The sequence below is a fragment of the Phyllobates terribilis genome, unplaced genomic scaffold (assembly GCF_046119375.1).
Source record: "Phyllobates terribilis strain yellow unplaced genomic scaffold, ASM4611937v1 Scaffold_5__5_contigs__length_657084704, whole genome shotgun sequence".
Taxonomy (NCBI): domain Eukaryota; kingdom Metazoa; phylum Chordata; class Amphibia; order Anura; family Dendrobatidae; genus Phyllobates; species Phyllobates terribilis.
In genome coordinates, this window is record NW_027362765.1 from 182,142,481 (window position 1) to 182,160,644 (window position 18,164).

The 18,164-nt window shown below is 48.6% G+C and overlaps 1 protein-coding gene across 3 annotated transcripts in view; it reads right to left on the reverse strand.

Annotated features, from left to right (window-relative positions):
- The window catches only part of STAT3 (signal transducer and activator of transcription 3), a 95,238-nt gene extending 87,126 nt beyond the window's left edge, over positions 1 to 8,112 (reverse strand). Inside the window, exon 1 of one of the 3 annotated variants that reach the window (XM_073683565.1) lies at positions 7,960 to 8,112. The gene's annotated coding sequence lies outside the window, so the exon portion shown is untranslated. The remainder of the gene's footprint in view (positions 1 to 7,959) is intronic. The other 2 variants (XM_073683566.1, XM_073683564.1) reach the window with 2 other exon arrangements.
- Between the last annotated feature and the right edge of the window lie 10,052 nt (positions 8,113 to 18,164).

Genomic DNA, 18,164 nt, shown 5'->3' on the forward strand with positions numbered 1-18,164 from the left:
TTTAAAACCTTTGAGTGAAGAGCCCAATGCTGCATGCATAAGGCCGCACACAAATAGACCAAAGCCCAGTGCACAGAGACTATACATTAAGGAGGCCTTACAATTCTGTATTATGGAGATACATGCACTTTTATGAGCGGCTGAATGTCAACACCACACCGTATTTATTGGGTACAGTCATGACACTAAAGGTACAATATGTCCACATTATATTCCAGGGCAAAGCAGGCAAAACTGTTCATTAATATATGATAGTAATGATAAGGAAGGAAATACTCATCTCCAGGAAGCCACTGACCTCTCTGAGAAGCAGATACTATGAAGACACATTTATCACTATTGCCTTCTATTACTCTAGGACAGTGTTCCCCAACAGCCACCACCAGATCATGCTTTCAGGATTCCCTTAGCGTTGCCCAGGTAATAACTGCAGTATCTGCACAGGCAATAATTCCATCACGTGGGCAATACTAAGCAACCCTGCTACTCCAAGATATTTCACAGTGGGGTAAAGCAGCACATGCGTCTGATCGCCCCACATCTCCTCCCCATAGAGGTCAGTAACCTCCGGGACATCTGCACATTCTCCACGGCTGTGCAAAATCAGACGACAACCCTCACAGCACACTAAACACATCTAGATAGAAATCTGGGCACAATGTTAGTTTACATGGTCCAGAAGACCATACACACAGATGGAAAATATCTAAGTGACAAAATGTGTAACGCGTGGAGCACAAGCCTGAGATCACAGAGGAGCTCGAGCAGTAACAGGACACAGGAGCACCTTGACCTGCTATTCCCAGTCTGTCTAGACCATTAGTGCCGATCAATACATGATGGCATTGTTCCACATATAGATTGCTCTGCTAGAATACAATTATGTCATATGATACCACGCCAGCACAATATAAGGTCTCTGTTTCTTAGATACCATGTACTCATTATTTCCACCCTAATTTTTTAATCACATCAACCATGGAATGATCTAGATGACTTATTGATGCAAATCATTTAATAGGGTACAAGATAACTAAATTAACAAACAAATAAGGACAGATAGGGAACACTGTCTATTGAGGAGCGGGTCATCACGAACGGTGCACTCCCTCTGAACAATAGGTAATTAGCATCAGATCAGTGGAGTACCCCCACCGATCAGCTGTCGCCAGCTATTCAAATAGGAGACGGGAGCGGCCACTAAACAGTAGGACGGAGTGGTCATGTTCTGTTCTCAACACTTTTTACATCTGTTTGCCAGAGTTGGTAACACCTGACCGTTGGGTTGCCTGGTGTCAGGTCCTCACTTGTTTGATATTGATGACATACCCTGCCACAAAAGTCAAGTAGGGGTGTCAATTCTGGAAATCCAAATGATGGCAAAACCTAGGTGGCGCTCTTCATTTTCACTGTAATGACCACAAATTGGTAATCCACCCCCATTACTGTAATAAATAAATGACCCAGAGAAAACTTTTCTCCAGAATGATGAATATTAATGACATAAATGAACAGGAAAACCCCTTTCAAACTGGTATCACACATGCAGTATTTACAGCAGTCTTTCAGCCACACACAGGTGAGAATGCAAAAGAGACATGTCAGTACTAAGTGTAAAGTTCTCTCCTTTTTGGGAACATCTCCTGACTTCGGTTTAAAAAAAGAAAAAAAAAAAAAAAAACGATGACGACCAAACAACAGTCTATGACTGCTGCAACTAATCACCGTTTCCAGTGGCCATGGAGATGTAATTAGCACGAGACTAGTGAGCCCAGTGACTGGCTGCAGCGGTCACGCACTGTAGTCAAAACATCACTACGGCCTCGTCAAAAAAATAGCAGAAACAGTAGAATGATGGGAAAAAAATCTGGAAAACCCGTGCAATGATAGGTCTGCTTCGGACAACCTCTTCAAGTGTGTTTCACATGAAAGTAACTGCAGGGTTTCCATCAGGGCTGTGGAGTCGGTATAAAATGGTCCAGCTCCGACTCCTAAAATATCTAATAAATTGGGTCCAGTACTTCAAGGCAGTTAGTGGGGAATATTATTTCATAAGAATTTGGGAAAGTTATGAAATGTCCTATTTCTGATCTAAGGGTCTAGACTTTTAGTGGAGATGAATCTGTGCTACAGTAAATTTATCACTTAAACATGAGCCATGTCATGTATGAGGGAGTCGGTGTCATGGAAATTGAGGAGTCAGAGGCTTGGATTACCGACTCCACAGTCCTGGTTTCCATATCAGAAAAGCTGTTGAGCTGTATTAACAAGTTCAGGATTTCTTTAGCATTTATAGTTTTTTATTTTTTCTCAATATTAATCGACGCATTCTCACAATTAGCTAATTTAAAGGGGCTGTGGTGCACTGGAACTGGCGCCGCTCCATATATTCGGTGGTGGTGTCACCAGTTGGGCCTCCACTAACCTATTATTGTGATCTATTCTTAGGATACGTCATAAATATCAAATTCTCGTTAAAAAAACAAAACACAAAACTTTTGAACCTTTACACCTGGCTTCCCTGCTTAGACACACTTCTAATGCGCTAACATTCTACATCTAATGGAAGAGAAATGTGGATTTAATACACAGTTCATACTGCTAGAAAAAAAACCTGCACAAATTTACAGGAAGAAAGGGAGAGTGCTCACTACTTCCTACTTGTAGATTCCAGCATAGAAAAACCTCAGCTTTGTCCCTATGGATAACAACAAGGCCAAATCTTAGGACGAATCTGCTGCACATCCATGGCATGGGTCTTCTTGTAAAATACACATACTGTACTTTTTTGCAGAGGTGTTCTGTTCTAAGGGTAAACTCACATGACCATATAACAGCCGTATGTTCTCACATTACGGACGCAAGTCACTGCTCGGTTGCAGGGACCCAAACTAACAGAAAAACAGGCATCTAAAATGCATTTAGGTCATGTCACAAAACTCACAGTCAGACTGGGACTTGCAGCCATAATATGGGATAGAAAATATGGATGCTATATGTCTGTGGGAATTAGCCCCCAGGGGTATCTACCACCATTTTCCACATAGAAATATATTTGGATACATCTTTCCCATAGACAAAAAGAATGGAAGGCCACGTTCACTATTTGTAAGCAAAAATCAGGAGTACAAGATTAATACAGAAGTGGTGATGTGTTTCTATTATGCTTTTCCTCTGATTGTTCCACTCCTGGTTTTGGCTTACAAATACTGACCATGTGAACGTGGCCTTATTCTAACACTCAGACAGGCACGGCAAAACTGCCCCAATAGTACTCTACTCACTCACATCTGCATTCACTGCAGAAAGTGACAATGCCTTCATATTGAAACAGCAGCACACGGTACTAGTTTTTCCAGTAAAAAAAAATGTACATTATTGTAAGATATCTGTATATATAATATATATACATTACAGACCAAAAGTTTGGACACACCTTCTCATTTAAAGATTTTTCTGTATTTTCATGACTATGAAAATTGTACATTCACACTGAAGGCATCAAAACTATGAATTAACACATGTGGAATTATATACTTAACAAAAAAGTGTGAAACAACTGAAAATATGTCTTATATTCTAGGTTCTTCAAAGTAACCACCTTTTGCTTTGATGACTGCTTTGCACACTCTTGGCATTCTCTTGATGAGCTTCAAGAGGTAGTCAGTGGAAATGGTCTTCCAACAATCTTGAAGGAGTTCCCAGAGATGCTTAGCACTTGTTGGCCCTTTTGCCTTCACTCTGCGGTCCAGCTCACCCCAAACCATCTCGATTGGGTTCAGGTCTGGTGACTGTGGAGGCCAGGTCATCTGGCGTAGCACCCCATCACTCTCCTTCTTGGTCAAATAGCCCTTACACAGCCTGGAGGTGTGTTTGGGGTCATTGTCCTGTTGAAAAATAAATGATGGTCCAACTAAACACAAACCGGATGGAATAGCATGCCGCTGCAAGATGCTGTGGTAGCCATGCTGGTTCAGTATGCCTTCAATTTTGAATAAATCCCCAACAGTGTCACCAGCAAAGCACCCCCACACCATCACACCTCCTCCTCCATGCTTCACTGTGGGAACCAGGCATGTAGAGTCCATCCATTCACCTTTTCTGCGTCGCACAAAGACACAGTGGTTGGAACCAAAGATCTCAAATTTGGACTCATCAGACCAAAGCACAGATTTCCACTGGTCTAATGTCCATTCCTTGTGTTCTTTCGCCCAAACCAGTCTCTTCTGCTTGTTGCCTGTCCTTAGCAGTGGTTTCCTAGCAGCTATTTTACCATGAAGGCCTGCTGCACAAAGGCTCTTCTTAACAGTTGTTGTAGAGATGTGTCTGCTGCTAGAACTCTGTGTGGCATTGACCTGGTCTCTAATCTGAGCTGCTGTTAACCTGCGATTTCTGAGGCTGGTGACTCGGATAAACTTATCCTCAGAAGCAGAGGTGACTCTTGGTCTTCCTTTCCTGGGGCGGTCCTCATGTGAGCCAGTTTCTTTGTAGCGCTTGATAGTTTTTGCAACTGCACTTGGGGACACTTTCAAAGTTTTCCCAATTTTTTTCGGACTGACTGACCTTCATTTCTTAAAGTAATGATGGCCACTCGTTTTTCTTTACTTAGCTGTTTTTTTCTTACCATAATACAAATTCTAACAGTCTATTCAGTAGGACTATCAGCTGTGTATCCACCAGACTTCTGCACAACATAACTGATGGTCCCAACCCCATTTATAAGGCAAGAAATCCCTCTTATTAAACCTGACAGGGCACACCTGTGAAGTGAAAACCATTTCCGGTGACTACCTCTTGAAGCTCATCAAGAGAATGCCAAGAGTGTGCAAAGCAGTCATCAAAGCAAAAGGTGGCTACTTTGAAGAACCTAGAATATAAGACATATTTTCAGTTGTTTCACACTTTTTTGCTAAGTATATAATTCCACATGTGTTAATTCATAGTTTTGATGCCTTCAGTGTGAATGTACAATTTTCATAGTCGTAAAAATACAGAAAAATCTTTAAATGAGAAGGTGTGTCCAAACTTTTGGTCTGTACTGTATATTAGTACATACATGCATAATCTACATATATAGGTTGCCTAAGGGGAGCACTAAATTGGTGCAGGAAAACTTATGGGCCATGGAATGCTCCCCTGGGAAATTACATGATAGAAAGTGGCAATCCTAAGGCCGAGTGCCGACAATGCGTTTTTCAAGCGTTTCTGCAGCGGCAATTCCGCTCCAGAAACGCTTAAAAAATGCTTGGTAGAAGGCCTGCAATGTTCCTCAATGATAATCCGCATGTGCTGTGCACATGCTGCAGAAATTTCCGCTGCGGATTATCATTGCAGAAAAATCCGCAGCACTAACAATTATTTTGCGGAATCGCCGCCATTGACTTGCATTGAATCGCATAATATCCGCATCACTACATGTGCACATGCGGATATTATGCAGTTCAATGTGCGGATGGTACCCGAGTGTGGAGAAGAGGAGACTCTCCTCCAGACCCGGGTACCATAGTACCTGCAGTTAAAAAAGAATTAAAATAAAAAATAAACATATACTTACCTTCTGATGGCCCCCGGTCTCCTGTATAGTGCACCCATGACGTTAGTCATGTGACAGGTCACGCGACCGCTGACGCCGGTTGCATGGATTTATACAGTGGGACCAAGTTGTCAAGAACTTTTCCAAATGATGCTAAAATCCCTTGGAAAAGCGCTTGACAACCCGCAAAATCGCATGTAAAAACTTTTCACAAACGCTTCTACCTGGCAGGAAAAATGCATGTAAAATCCGCATACGTTTTTCTGCCAGGGAGATGCAGAAACTCTCCGCAGCATTCCTGCATCAGCCTAAAAGTAAATACTGACAATATAGAAGGGCCAACCAGATGACATACACAGTTGTGGCCAACAGTTTTGAGACTAACAGAAACTTTGGTTTACACAATGTTTGCTGCTTCTACAAACAATTTTCTTTTATATGCTAGTGTCAACCTACCACTTCTGTGTTTTTGTTTGCCCGCCATGGACCCAATATTTTGTTCACCAAGTCACTTAATTATAACTTTTTCCTAGTGACATGGTCTCCATTATGCTGGCAAAAACATTGTTCATGACCAAATTGCTCCTTGAATATTAGGAGAAGTTGCTCATGGAGGATGTTTGGATACCATTCTTTATTCATGGCAGTGTTCTTAGGCAAAATTGGCAGCTTACTCCATGGATGAGAAACTTCCACTCCTGGTCTCGGGATTCTTTACTGTCGGCGTAACACAGGACTCCTTTTTTTCTTCTCCAATCATTCTCCCATATATCCCAGTGTCATGCGAACAGTATAAAGCATCCTGAGACCATTCATGTGTGGGGGCTTTTCATCCATATGGAGTGGGCTCACTCACAATTTGCCTCAGAACACCGCTACAGATAAAGATTAATATCTAAATATCCTCCAGGAGCAATTTGGTGATGAACAATGCTTTCTCCAGCATGATGGCAACCATGCCATAAAGAAAAAGTCGTGATTAAGTGGTTTAGTGAATAAAAACACTGAAATGTGGGGTCCATGGAAAGAAAACGCTCCAGATCTCAATCCCATTGAGAACCTATGATCAATCCTCAAAAATTGGGTGGACAACAAAAACACTGAAAATAAGGGTGAACCCTGTAAATATTGAGTCTTTGCATAAGCTTAAAAAGAGAGTGAACTTGCGCTAAAGTAAGTGGAGTAGAACAAAATGTTTTTTCTACTCCACTTAGCGCAAGTTCACTCTCTTTTTAATTTTAGTAATTTTAGTGACAGGTGGATTGTCGGAATACTTGCTGCAGGTATAGGAGGATAAGCTTTTTGCTGTGCCACGTGGTCACTTCAGCTTCGCATAAACTTGTTGTTTTTGTCAATAAAAACGTATGTAATATTGATAATTGTACTTCAGTAACCAAAGAAACATCTGACTAAAAGATCTAAAAACATTGAATAGAACACTAAGGGTATGTGCACACAATCCGGAGCCGCTGAGAGTCTATGCAGCATCAAACCCGCAGCGTCCAGATGTTACAGCATAGTGGATGGGATTTCTAGAAATCCCATGTCCACTATGCGTCTCTGTGCACCTGCGGATCACCCGCGGAAACGGACATGAGGCGCGTCTTTCCACATCGCAGCATGTCAATTTCTCTTGCAGGTACATGTGTGGACTTTCTCCATAGACCTAACCTCTGCAGGTGAAGAAAAAAATAAAAAATGGCACCACTCATTTGCATGATGAGCGGGAGCCGTGTGGCTATTCTGTTCTGGAGCATCGGGGCTGCAGGCTGGTACACATCGTGGGCACATACCCTCAAAGCACTGGAAAAACCAACGTCTGTGACAGTCTGAAAACATTTGGCCATAATATATATATATAAATACACACACATACATACACAGTGTGATATGTATGTAAATGTGTTTATGTAGGTACATATCACAAAGAGATATGTATATACACACACGCTACATATATGCACGCTGTACATACATATTCATACATATAAACACACACATTTTTTTTTTTGCACACATATATACAGAAACACATTACATAACTATTACACCCTATGCATGTGTATGATATATAACATACACACAATACATAGGTAGATATATATATATATATATATATATATATATATATATATATATATATATATACATACACACACACACGACATGCACACACAATACATACCACTATATAGTGTGGGTTATGTACATATACACACACACGTCCTAGAGGTGAGAATGCCGCTTGCGGCCGCAGCTGTTCCTGCCTGTGCTTCCTCCATGCTGAGGAGCCGCTTCTCCCCTCACACTTCCCTCCCGTCCTACGTGTCCACAAGTTCCACACTAACTATAGAGACAACCACTGCCCCAGTGCTACCCGGGCCTCCCAGTATAAGCCGCAATCCACAAGAAGTCTGAACGCTCACCTATCTCCGCCTCTCACAACTTCTTGCTCTTCTCTCTCTGACGCAGCTCCTATAGACTATGGCACCGATGCCGGAAACTGGCTAACCCACCTCTAGCAGACCCGCCCACACACGCCAATCACTGCCTGGGCTTCGACCCTTCCCCGCCCAGCACTCGGGCTCAGTCGCTTTCCCACCAATCAGTGTGCAGCAATCCCCCAGCGGTCAGTCTGTGAGCGGGGATTACTCATCACCTTTCCCCCAATCATCTCTCCTCTGACCATCCGCCTCTTATTAATTATGCATGAATATTCCTACGTTCCACCCGAAACCCCGCCTTTTTTTTTTTTTAAATTAATTATTCATAAGCCAGTGACGGTCACCTCCCACTTGTTGGTGTCTGGGACGTTCGCTGTGGTTTGGCTGTTACAGACACTTTCTCACCCTCCCTCATCACACTACGCACTGCACAATGTGGAAACACATGAGCCGCACGGGGCGGAGAGGCAGGGAACGGAGCAGCCTGCTGGAAATCAGAAGGATTCCTGGCAGCGTGACGTCAGAGGTAGGACGCATCATGTAGTATGTAAACGAGAATGACGTAGGCTGTTAGCAAAGCCGGATTCCAATGTTCTGGTTGTTTGTATGACGCCAAAAGTCAGCCCTTATAGGAATACTTACCAGACAGTCTGTGGGAGAGCTGAGAACTAAGGGTTAATTAGTAAAACCTCTATATGAACAGGTTCAGGTGCTCATCATGGCATTTTTTGGGTGGCATTGTGCAGCAAGGGCGAGAACCGTGCAGCAAAAGCAAACGCAAGTCCCAATGAAGTGCAAAAAACGCACGACCGCCCTGCAGAGCGCCCCGCCTAAAGGCGACAATAGCGGTGCAGGTCAGAACACTACGCTGGCGCCAAACATGGCTATCAGCCCTAAGGCTATGTTCCCACAAGGAGCGTTCGGTGCACTTTTTCAGCTGCGCTTTTTTTATGAGCAGAAAATCTGCTGCATTCAACAGTCCAAGCAAAGCCGATGTAACTTCATGAAAACTGCGCCCCCTGTGTGTGTAACTGACTCGCCCCGTGGGCCGTGGGGTACTCGGTGCCGGGCCGGTTGTTGCTAGGGGAGATGTCACAGTGGCAGTGACCCGGTCCGTGACCCAGGGCGGTCAATCCAAAGGGGAATATTACAGGGGATTTATAGTTCTTATATATAGTTCGTGACACAACGTGTGGTATGCGGCTATATGGAGCCGCCGCTGCGGAGCAGGTCCAATGGAGCTGGTGTGAGTGCAGCAGAGTTGGTTCAGCTCTCCACAGGTAAAGCTTAGCTCCAGGGCAGTGTAGATGTTGTTGTTATATTGCTGTGCAGTGTAATGCAGGGGGTGATGGCGCAGCAGTAATAATTGACAGACGGTGAGGTGCAGTCTTCTGGATTTACTCACAGTTCTCACTTTGCTCCTGGTTATAACTGCCGATCATAACTTCCCACGTCGTGCTGCGTTCACCGGGCAGGGGCTCAGCCAACCCTCAGGTACCTCCGGAATACATAACGGGACCCCCTTCTGTGTGTTCCTTGTGGCCGTCTCCCTGCACCTCACACCTAGTGTCCCAATCCAGTGACCGCGGACCTTGCCGGGCGACGTCTTCTTCCACGTTCCTGGAGACTTTCTCCTGCTCCTCTCTCTCTTCAGTCTTGGGCCTCTCTGGTTAGGCCCTCCTCCTGAGCAGAGCTCCTGCTCCTCTCACTGAACTCACACACCCAAGATGGCTTCCCTCTTTATACTATTCCTAACAAGTGCTCCCCTGATTTACATCCTCCACCCATACCCACTACATGGTTCCCCCTACTTTAGTTTCCCCCACTCCAGCCTGGGACAGGGCTCAGCAAGGAAGCGACGCATCTTGCCCCTCCTGCTGGTCTGGAGTAGTGTAGTGTTGGATGCAGGTGTTAGGGTCCCGGGCAGTACTCCATCCTTACCTGAGAGTGAGATACCACACCTCTGGGTGAGATGCAGTACCTCTGTGGCGACTGAACCTTCAGGGGCGCCACATACCCCCCTGGTAAAACACAGCACGTCCGCGGGCTGGAACAGAGCAAAACACGGTTTTAGACATACAATTTTTAGAATGCATTCGCATATAAGATCATAAACAAACTTTTTCTTCCCTTTATGGGAGGCACATTACTTACGTTACAGGTTACTATATAAAACTTTTTATGTCTATGTGCCCACGATGCAGAAATGCTCAGGATTTATTCCTGAGTGTTTCTGCATCTCCCTGGCAGAAAAAAACGCATGCTGATTGTACATGCGTTTTCCTGCCCGGGACATGCGGAAGTGAAGCGTTCTTCACATGCATTTCCGCATGCAGGTTGTCAAGCACTTTCCACGCGACTTTAGCATCACTTGGAAAGTGCTTGACAACTTGGTTACACTATATATGTAACATACCTGGTGGCGGGCTTGCATGGTGCACCATCTCTCACTATGCAAGATCGCAAACTTGATTATCTGTCCAGTCTGCTAGCCTGCTTCTTTCCATGCTGTCTGCTTGCCTCTGTTCTGGCTGCTTAAGGCGGCGGCCCGGTCACTTCCTGTTTCTTGTAGCTGCTGTGGGCACACCCCTAATGCGTCCTCAGCCTATTGCTGTCTGTCACTGGATATTTAAACCAGCTTCACCTGGAAGCTGATGCCTGAGCAACTTTATCATTCAGTGTGCTCCTTGACTCTGAATGTGCCAGGTCCTGTTCTGTTTCTCCTGCCTGTCCGCCTTCCTGGAGGCTGTATTTCCAGGTCTGTCTGAACACGCTCCTAGCCTGTTCGTTTCTGCCTCTGGGGGCCGTATACCCAGGCTCGTTCCTGTATTTCGCTGCAGTAACAGTTCCTGTCTGAACTGTCTCCTAGTCTCTTACCTGTTTTGTCTCTATGTCCGTTCCTCCCTTTTTCTGCAGTGTCTGAACCAGGCTCGCTAGGCTCGTTCCTGTATTTTGTTGTAGTAACAGTTCCTGTCTGAACTGTCTCCTAACCTGTTACTTGCTTTGTCTCTATGTCCGTTTCCTCCCTTTTGCTGCAGTGTCTGAACCAGCGCTTGGCTTTACCTACGCTCGTTCTTGTATTTCGTTGCAGTACAGTTCTTGTCTGAACTGTCTCCTAACCTGTTACTTGTTTTGTCTCTGTTTCCGTTTCCTCTCTTTTTCTGCAGAGTCTGTACCTGCACCTAACTCCTACTCATTGTCGCTGTACTTCCGTTTGTGAGTTTGGAGTCCACTCGCTACTTCTTTGTAAGTACCTTGTGTGTATCTGGTTCTGCCTTTCCCTTCCAGTCTGTTCCGTGTGAATAGAGCCCTGTCCCCTCTGCTCTGTCTTTGCTCACCGCTTTGGTGGTTTATCTCTGTTCTGCCTTGCTTACCGCTCTGGCGGTTTCTGCCCACTCTGCTCTGCTTTGTCCACCGCACTTGCGGTTTCGCTCTGCTCAGCCTTGTCTAGCGCACCTGCGGTTTCGCTCTGCTCAGCTTTGTCCACCGCACTTGCAGTTTCTCTCTGCTCAGCCTTGTCTACCGCGCTTGCGGTTTCGCTCTGCTCAGCTTTGTCCACCGCACTTGCGGTTTCGCTCTGCTCAGCCTTGTCCACTTCGCCTGCGGTTTCGCTCTTCTCAGCCTTGTCCACTGCGCCTGCGGTTTCGCTCTGCTCTGCCTTGTCCACCGCACCTGCGGTTTCGCTCTGCTCTGCCTTGTCCACCGCGCCTGCGGTTTCGCTCTGCTCAGCCTTGTCTACCGAGCCTGCGGTTTCGCTCTGCTCAGCCTTGTCTACCGAACCTGCGGTTTCGCTCTGCTCAGCTTTGTCCACCGCACTTGTGGTTTCGCTCTGCTCTGCCTTGTCCACCGCGCCTGCGGTTTCGCTCTGCTCAGCCTTGTCTACCGCACCTGCGGTTTCGCTCTGCTCAGCTTTGTCCACCGCACCTGCGGTCTCGCTCTGCCCTGCCTTTGCTCACCGCTCTAGGCGGTCTCACTCTGCTCGGCCTTTGCTCACCGCTCCAAGCGGTCTCGTTCTGTCCTGCCTTTGCTCACCGCTCCAGGCGGTCTCGCCCTGCTCTGCTCTTGCTCACCGCTCCAGCGGCCTCGTCCTGCTCTGCTTTTGTTCACCGCTCCAGCGGTCTCGCTCTGTTCTGCTTGTCTACCGCATCTGCGGTTCTGTTCCTGAGTTCCAGTCTGTACTGGACCTTATCCAGTCTGTGCTCCAACCTGCTAGTGCCTCCCTGTCGGCACTCCAGCCGTGCTTGCCAGTACTCCCTGCCTGCATACCGGTCGTGCTTACCAGTGCCCGCCTGTCTGCATACCTGCCGTGCCTGCCTATACCCACCAGTCAGTGTGCCAGCCTAACCTGCCTGTTCCTGTATTCTCCGGTGTTGGTCAACAGCCGTGTCCGGGGTCTGACCTGGTGTAGCACCTGGTCCCTCTGCTCGGTTCCTCCCTGGTGCACTGGCGTCGTTAGCCGTCGTGCGACCTTGGTCGGATCGGGTAGATACTTAGTTACGCCCCTCCAGGCACTCTCCGGTTCATGGTCCAATGGGATCACTAAACACGCACACGCTAGTCAGTCCGGGCGTTTGCATAACAGTTTGCTCAGGCCATGGTTCCCGTTGAGCCCCATGGCCCTTCGATCTCTGAGACATTTTGAATCCGTTTCCAGCGAACACGTGCATTAAAAATAAATAAATGTAAAAAAAAAATTTTCTCTAGCTATGGCCCAGGCTATGTACGCACCAGTTCAAATGGAGCTTTCTGCACCCGTTCCTGCAGATCCGCCACGGTATTATTGGGGATCCTAAACAAAGCCGTGCGTTTGTGGAGCAATGCATGCTGCATTTCAAGTTCTACCCTCTCTATTTTCCTACCGATTGGTCTAAAGTGGCATTTATGTTATCCTACCTAGCGGATGATGCCTTGAAATGGGTCACCCCCCTATGGGAAGCATGGGATCCTATCATCCTTGACCTGCAGGCCTTCCTGGTGGCCTTTCTAATGGTCTTCGATGACCCTAATCCTGGGGACTCTGCTGAAGCTGCCTTTCCCAGTGTCCTGGAGCAGCCCCGATGGGTGATGTGTGTGGGTAGCGCACCAGTTCTCCTGCCCGAAGAGACTGCTGCCCACCCAGAGACCAGACTGAAGATGGTCCCTAAGCAGGGGCTCTCCATCTTTAATGAATCTGGCGATACGTCCATCGAGGCGGAGGATACTCCCAAGTCTCTGCACCCTTCTACCTGTTAACGAATGGAGAGAGACTTTCCTACACCCTGTACCGGATACCTCACCCACTTCATCCAGTGAGCTTGACCAAGTGTACTCCGAAACAGTGGTTACCCCCGAGTCTCTGCACCCCTCCAACCAGGCGGAGGACCTCCAGTTGCCTCCTGATTCCTCCGGGGTGCTGCCTGTTAACGAATGGAGAGAGACTTTCCTGCACCCTGTATCGGATACCTCGCCCACTTCTTCCAGTGAGTTTGACCAAGTGTACTCCGAAGCAGTGGTTACCCCCGAGTCCCTGCACCCCTCCGGCCAGGCGGAGGACCTCCAGTTGTCTCCTGTATTCCCCGGCGTGCTACCTGGTAACAATTGCAGTGAGACTTTCTTACACCCTGTACCTGGTACTGCGCCTACTTCATCTAGTAAGCTTGGCAAAATGTACTTCGAAGCAGTAATGATCCCCGAGTCTCCGCACCCCTCCAACCAGGTGGAGGACCTCCAGTTGTCTCCAGAATCCACCGGGGTGTTATCTGATAATAAATGGACAGAGACTTTCCTGTATGCTGTTCCTGGTGCTTCACCCACTTCTTCTGTTACTGAGGATGGCTTGATGGGAGTTGAAGAGAAGGATTGGCCTCCAAATTCTCTGCGGAACACTCTTGCAGGCTTGAAGAAGAGGGGGCGTAAAGGGGGGGGTACTGTAACATACCTGGTGGCGGACTTGCATGGTGCACCTTCTCTCACTATGCAAGATCTCAAACTTGATTATCTGTCCAGTCTGCTAGCCTGGCTTCTTTCCATGCTGTCTGCTTGCCTCTGTTCTGGCTGCTTAGGGCGGCGGCCCGGTCACTTCCTGTTTCTTGTAGCTGCTGTGGGCACACCCCTAATGCGTCCTCAGCCTATTGCTGTCTGTCACTGGATATTTAAACCAGCTTCACCTGGAAGCTGATGCCTGAGCAACTTTATCATTCAGTGTGCTCCTTGACTCTGAATGTGCCAGGTCCTGTTCTGTTTCTCCTGCCTGTCCGCCTTCCTGGAGGCTGTATTTCCAGGTCTGTCTGAACACGCTCCTAGCCTGTTCGTTTCTGCCTCTGGGGGCCGTATACCCAGGCTTGTTCCTGTATTTCGCTGCAGTAACAGTTCCTGTCTGAACTGTCTTCTAGTCTCTTACCTGTTTTGTCTCTATGTCCGTTCCTCCCTTTTTCTGCAGTGTCTGAACCAGCACTTGGCTTTACCTAGGCTTCGTCTTGTATTTCGTTGCAGTACAGTTCTTGTCTGAACTGTCTCCTAACCTGTTACTTGTTTTGTCTCTGTTTCCGTTTCCTCTCTTTTTCTGCAGAGTCTGTACCTGCACCTAACTCCTACTCGTTGTCGCTGTACTTCCGTTTGTGAGTTTGGAGTCCACTCGCTACTTCTTTGTAAGTACCTTGTGTGTATCTGGTTCTGCCTTTCCCTTCCAGTCTGTTCCGTGTGAACAGTGCCCTGTCCCCTCTGCTCTGTCTTTGCTCACCGCTTTGGCGGTTTATCTCTGTTCTGCCTTGCTTACCGCTCTGGCGGTTTCTGCCCGCTCTGCTCTGCTTTGTCCACCGCACTTGCGGTTTCGCTCTGCTCAGCCTTGTCTAGCGCACTTGCGGTTTCGCTCTACTCAGCTTTGTCCACCGCACTTGCGGTTTCGCTCTGCTCAGCCTTGTCTACCGCACCTACGGTTTCCCTCTGCTCAGCTTTGTCCACCGCACTTGCGGTTTCGCTCTGTTCAGCCTTGTCTACCGCTCCTGCGGTTTCGCTCTGCTCAGCTTTGTCCACCGCACTTGCGGTTTCGCTCTGCTCTGCCTTGTCTAGCGCACCTGCGGTTTCGCTCTGCTCAGCTTTGTCCACCGCACTTGCGGTTTCGCTCTGCTCAGCCTTGTCCACCGCGCCTGCAGTTTCGCTCTGCTCAGCCTTGTCCACCGCGCCTGCGGTTTCGCTCTGCTCAGCCTTGTCTACCGCACCTGCGGTTTCGCTCTGCTCAGCTTTGTCCACCGCACTTGCGGTTTCGCTCTGTACTGGACCTTATCCAGTCTGTGCTCCAACCTGCTAGTGCCTCCCTGTCGGCACTCCAGCCGTGCTTGCCAGTACTCCCTGCCTATACCCACCAGTCAGTGTGCCAGCCTAACCTGCCTGTTCCTGTATTCTCCAGTGTGGGTCAACAGCCGTGTCCGGGGTCTGACCTGGTGTAGCACCTGGTCCCTCTCTGGTGCACTGGCGTCGTTAGCCGTCGTGCGACCTTGGTCGGATCGGGTAGATACTTTGTTACGCCCCTCCAGGCACTCTCCGGTTCATGGTCCAGTGGGATCACTAAACACGCACACGCCAGTCAGTCGGCATGGATTTATGTACTGTGACCGAAACAATGGTAAAAAATAAATATATACTTACCCTCTGATGGCCCGCGCTGTCTTGCTTCCCTCCGTTCTCCCTTGCCGGCAGCGGTACACTGAAGGACCTGCCGACGTCAGCGTCGCGTGACCCGTCACATGACTATGACGTCAGCGCAGGTTCTTCAGTCCATCGCGAACTGCCGGCATGCAAGGAGGCGCACACCGTGGTCCGCCAGAAGGTAAGTATATATTTATTTTTTATTTTATTCTTTTTTTTACAGTTTTCTAAAGTACCCGGGTCCGGAGGAGAGTCTCCTCTTCTCTAGACCTGGGTACCATCCACACATTAGAACGCATGGAATGCGCATCTACATATACAATGATACGTAATCCATGCGTTCTAATGCAAGTCAATGGCGGCGAAAACGCAGCACTTCCGCAAAATAATTGCTAGTGCTGCGTTTTTTTCCGTAATGATAATCCACAGTGGAAATTTCCACAGCATGTGCACAGCACATGCAGATTATCATTGGGGAACATGGCAGGCCTTCTACCATGCATTTTTTAAGCGTTTCCGCAGCGTTTTTGCCGCTGCGGAAACGCTTAAAAAATGCATCGTGGGCACACAGCCTAAAGAACAATTTTCTTTACACTCATAAAACATTTTTAGCAAGCTACAGCGCGATCTGTAACCGGGTGTCCATTCCACTAACAAGGTGCAATTTTGATGAACATGAGGGACCCGTCCGAAAACCCTCAACGTAGGCCCTGGGCGTGGCTGCAGGGCATAGGTGATCCAGGTGTTGGACCATGTTTTCGGCCACGCCAAATGGGTTTTTGTTCTGAGGTCAGTCTTGTTGTATAAAACCGATAAGGGGCACTTAAGTAGTGCAACTATTTACAGTTAAAAGGTTTTAGCTGCTCACCGTCCACAAGCTAAATGTCTTTGTACCTTTACCGGGTACTCTAAATAAACACAATTTTCAAAGCACACACTTTATACTTTTCAAACTTGTAGCATTCCTGCTATACCCTTCCGGGTAACTATTTACAGTCTTTTCAAACAAACAGTTCAACAGTGGTGCCCCCTCCTGGGGAACACCTGGTTCCTGCAGGCTGACCCAGCCGGGTCATCAGCCTTAGACGGCGAGGGTACACTCTCCTCCTCCTCCACTACCCTGTGTACAAGGAGAGCGTACCAACCCCGTTCCCCCTTGTGCCGGGTGTAAGTGACTCGGTCACCGGGGTACAAATTTCAGTCGAGGTGTCCCTGTTGGAGATGGGACTTCACATTCCGCCGATTGACGAAGAAGTCCCGCTCCATGTGGGGCTCTCTTATAAATCCCCACCCAGCCTCTGAATCAAACTTTACCACGGTCCCTTCTTCACGTGGCTCAGGCGTAGTTGACTTTGCCTTGCGGGCCGGCCTTCTCCTCCATATTTTTCGCCTCCATCTGCTCCCAGCGCACCCGCCGGATGCGCCGCTCTTTTTCCAGCTGCCGAAGCTCCCTCCGACAGTGCTCCTCCCATCGGGCAGCTTCCCTTCGGGTCTCCTGGGGAAAACCCATGAGGTCCTCCCCCGGGTTATCCCACAGGAACTGGTCCTCTTCACTCCCGTGAAGAGCTGAGGGCTCAGGAGCGGGTAGCAGTGGGAGGCTCTGGTCTTCCACCTCCGCGGACCAGTCCCAGGGCAGACGCCCGTACACCCATTCGGGGTAGGTGGCTCTTGCAGGGGACCCAGGAGCAGGTCTGCGTCAGCAGCGCCCGGGGTCGATGGCTCCGGGGATGGAGGTTCCGGAAGGGGACCCAAGAGCAGGTCAGCGCTTTCAGCGCCCCGCACTGGGGTTTTCGCCAGGGGGCCCAGGAGCAGGTCAGCGCTTTCAGCGCCCGGGACAGGGAGACTCCTCTTACCTGCTCCTGCGGCTGCACGCTGCCTCCTGGTTCTGATCAGGCTCCGCCGGGGCTGGGGCGCTGCCGGTAGCACGCAGCACTGGCTGCTGCCTGGTCACCATCTTCTCCATCATCTCCTCCTTCCAGCTGGCGATGGCAGCCTGCTGGGCCTTCTCCATCCGCCGACCCAGTTCTTGCATCTCAGTGTGGAGGAACTCTGCATCCTCCAGGGATAACTTGGAGACCACCTTCTCCAAGGTGAGGGGTGTCTCTGGCTGCTGCAGGCTACGGGCGGGAGCTCAGTCCTGACTCCTGTCCATGCTGCCTGCCGGGTGCGGTCTGCTTAGACTCCTGGAGACTCCGCCCTGACTCCCAGGTTTCTTCTCTCCTCTCCCCTTTCTGGGGCGGTCCCATGGCTGGTTGCTGTCGGCCACACCCAGAGGCGGCTTCCCCAGACTGGTGGACAGATCCAGGTATATGGCCACAGTCGCAGGGGGCGGATTCCGCTTTTGGCGCCATTCTGGGACTCGGCCCACGATGGAAGGTTTCTTGTCGTCCTTGATAACGCACATAATGGCACCCGTTCTTCTGGGGCGGATGCCACATTCAGTATAGAACACAGTCTCTAGGCGCACAATACCCGGTGATAACGGGTGGGTTCATATCCTGTTCACGACGCCAAAGATGACTCGCCCCCTGGGCCGTGGGGTGCTCGGTGCCGGGCCAGTCGTT